This window comes from Primulina huaijiensis, chromosome 4 (assembly GCF_012295235.1).
Source record: "Primulina huaijiensis isolate GDHJ02 chromosome 4, ASM1229523v2, whole genome shotgun sequence".
Taxonomy (NCBI): domain Eukaryota; kingdom Viridiplantae; phylum Streptophyta; class Magnoliopsida; order Lamiales; family Gesneriaceae; genus Primulina; species Primulina huaijiensis.
This window is the reverse complement of record NC_133309.1, coordinates 12,015,973-12,020,153: the sequence shown is the minus strand read 5'-3', so window position 1 is coordinate 12,020,153 and position 4,181 is coordinate 12,015,973.

Here is a 4,181-nt window from a genome sequence, read left to right as displayed (position 1 = left end):
ATTCTCAATCTTCAGCATCATATGCTAATATCATTAAAGAAGATGATAATGATTTGGCTCTATATACAGAGACCAAACATCGTGAATTAATTCTTCTAATAGAAGAAAAGGATATCCAATGGGAAAAGACTCCGTGGACTATCATGGAGAGATATTTAACAAATACATCATATGTATTTGGTTCTTATAAACAAAGAAGATTTTATGAAAATCTTCTGTTATCTACAAAAAGTGTTGATATAACTCACTTTTTCAGTAATACTCAGCAAAAATGAAGTTATAACTTCTCCAAGTTCATTATCAAAAAGATAATATCTATTGAAGAATGGGGTATATCTCCATTAATTGAAAAAAAATTCTATTCTGATACTCATAAAATGAGTTTCAAATTTAATTTTTGGGACTATGTTGAGAGTTTTAATAAAACTCTATTCTATGAAAACGAGAAAAAAAAACATACATGGTTTCTGAAAATTTGTGAAAATGTTTTTCATTATCCTGTTCCAAATTAGTTCTTCATATGGTGGAAGATTTTTGGTCCATCAGCAAAAATTTTGCCTGAGGTTTTTATAAAACCAATGAATACTTGGTTAAATGTTTCACCAAGCATTAAAAAATCCTTTTCTGAACATTGGATCTATGGAAAGACTCTATGTCTATTCTTCATGGAATTTGGAATCCCATGGATCTGGAGATGGCAGCCAGAATTTGGTTATACTGATAAAGGTATCCCTTTCTTATGGAGAGTTAGCTCTACTAAATTTTGGGATAAAATTTTAAGAGAAGATCCAGCAACAGGACAGCTTTATGGCTCAGAAACTCTTCATCAAATGGAAGAAAAAAATTCTGCATACCAGAAAGATTTACAGCATCAACAAGAAAAAGAAAAAGATGCAATGAGTCCATTTAAAATTTTGACTCAAAAATATTCTGAAATTTATTCCAAAGAGAAAATGGTAGAAATCTACATTGAAGAGATGAAGAAAGATCTTTATAAGAATATTGGATGTTCAGATTCAAAATCGGACAAATCTATGGCATCTGAATCAAGTGAAAATCAATTCATTCATCTAATGCAAATGCAGGATGCTCAAAATCCAGAGGATGATATTCCTCGATTTTCGCAGATCAATGATATTTTTGAAAATCTCAAAAATTCATTAAAAGACAATATTAAAGATGATTAGGACATCTTTAATATTTTATGCAAGTGGTATATCACGACAACCGATGGAATCTCACTAGTTAGTGGAATCTCACTATTTACTTTTTGACTTTTGTAACCATGTTACTGTTTTCTTTAATAAAGTAATTTACTGTTTATATTTTTAGTTGGAATCCGAGGTTTCATGTCCTGCACTTCCATCTATTTATAGGACCATTCTGTGTTCTTAGGAGAACACGGTCGAGTTTGCTCCCCTCTATTCTTCTCTTGTAAACAACCCTTCTTAATAAAAGCTTCCACTTATTGAATCAAGGCTTCTATTCTGATTACAATTCTGTAAGTTTACTGTTTTTATTTTTTGTCTTTATTTTACAGTTTTTAATATTTATATTTAATATATTAGCCTGAATGACAGGCTAAAACATTTGTGTTAAATCATCCCATTATTAAACCATGATCTTTATTTATTTGTAACTTGGAATTAAATTGAAATGATAAAAGATTTCATTTAAATTTTAGAATTTAATGTAATATAAGGGTTAATGGTAGGACAAGGTTTAAAGACGAACCAGGAAATAGTAAACACAAGGTTCGAAGTAAATTAAGAGGCATAAATTCATGTTGTAGCCCTTCAGCCTGCTTAGCCGAGAGATGGCGTTTAAGGCATTTATGGGTGATTTTTTATGAATTTATGTTTCTGAAGTTGTCTTTAAGAAATCCTCTGTTGTTTAATTTATCTGGTATATCTTTTGTAATTCCTTTTATGTTTTGTAAAATTATCATAGATGAACCTTATATTCATTCTTATTCTTAAAATTAAATACCTCCTTTTGTTAGTTCAGTAATTTGAATATGGTATATAGGCTGGAAACCAATAATCTCCATGTGTGCGAAAGCCACTAAGGAAACATTTGGTAAAACAATGCCACGTATCAGATTCAATTTGTATTCCAAGCCCCAGATGGTATCAGAGCCATGGAAATAGTTTTGGTTGATGATTTAACATTGTTTATTCAAATGAATATTTTCAATATGAAAGAAACTGTTAAAAACAGTTTAAATGAAGAATATGATTTACCTGAAAATTTAGATTTATTAAATAAATGGACTATTTCTAAAATAGAATCTAAAATGATCTATAAATTAGGAACATTTGAAAAATATTTCGTTTTGGAAAGTTTTTGAAAATATTAGCCGAACCAACAAAAAGTTCCCCGATTCGCTAAAATTTACGTACCGGTTAAAATAAAATCTTGCGGGTAAAATACCCCCAAAAATCTCATTTTTTTGAAAAATACACTTAAAAACACCTTATATTAATTAATAAAAATAAATCATGTAATTAAAATAATTTTCCTGAAAATTCTCCGGTCTCCGTTCTTTCGAGCGCGAAATGTAATTTAAAAATCTTTAATGCATGAACCTTTCAAATTTCATGAAATAAATTATATTATGAAATAATTATGCATGAAATTTAAATAACTCACGAATTAAAATACAATTTAATGAAATAAACATTCATTTTATGCTTTAAAAGAATTTAATAAAATACCAAAGAAATTTAATAACTTGCATGCATGCCAACTTTTTAAATTATATTTACTAACATGCTAAATTACCACTTTTTAAATAAGTCTTTATTAACTTATCTCAATACTCCATCTCTAGTCCGGCCTCATTTATTTAACTGAAAAGGTGACAATTAAACTACTATGTAAAATAAATAAATTTAAAGAAAAGAATTTAAATACTCATGCAATAAAAATCATTTTAATTTAAATACTAGAAATTATGCATGGCTTATACGCAGTCCAAGTTACGGGTTCTACATATTACGTGCATAAAAATATAAAATGTTTATTTTTGAGATATATGCAATATGTCTTGTGGCCACCTTACGCTTATGGGTTTGGAAGTCGGTAGGCGCAACTGAGGACCTCTCCACCCGGTGACTTACGACCGATTTATGATTATGTATGGGTACGGACATCCAGTCCAAGGGCTGTGATTGATCTCTATCGCCCAGTATACTGTGGTTTAGTCTGATCAGGCGCTCACGTTATGTTATGGGCCACTTGCTTAGAACATTATCTCTACCAGAAAATTATGATATGATATGACAGAGCTCTATGGAGCAAAGCTTTTACGTATGATTTTCAAATATGCACGTAGATATAATTACTCATGATACGATTTTCACCATACGCTTTACGATACCATATTTTTACGTTGCATGCGATTTTATTGTATATTTACTTGTTATTCACGATATATACATGTTGAGTCTTTAGACTCACTAGACTTGATTGTTGTAGGTACCAATGAGGTCGAGATCGAGGGCGTAGATCAGTGAGCTATCTTGGTGCAACAGTAGTATACCCGAGGACCTCATGTTTTAGTTTATGCATTTTTATTATGTTTAAACTCAGTTTTAATATTATGTTTAAACTCAGTTTTAATATGTTGGATTATTTTTAAGTTGGTATTTGAAACAATATTTCCTTCCGTTGTTATTTTAAAGTTGAAATTATTTACATGTTTTTTTTGAAGCAAGTTATTTATTTATTTAGAAAAATTTTAATAATTCCAAAAAAAAAAAATATGAATACGAAATACGGGCCTTTACAAGTCAATGCAATCATATTTTCAAAATTTGATTTAAAATCAAGAATTTGGCAGATTCAAATACAAGAATCTGATAGATATAAAACTGCTTTTAATGTTCCTATAGGACATTATGAATGGACAGTAATGTCATTTGGACTTAAAAATGCCACTTCAGAATTTCAACAAATTATGAATGATATTTTTTATCAGTATAGCAATTTTATAATTGTTTATATTGATGACATTTTGGTATTTTCTAATAATATTGAATCTCATTTTAAACAATTAGAAATGTTTAAACATATTGTTATTAAAAATGGTCTTGTTATTTCAAAATCTAAAATGATTTTATTTCAAACTAATATTAGATTTTTAGGTCATATGATTGAAAAAGGGAAAATTATTTCTA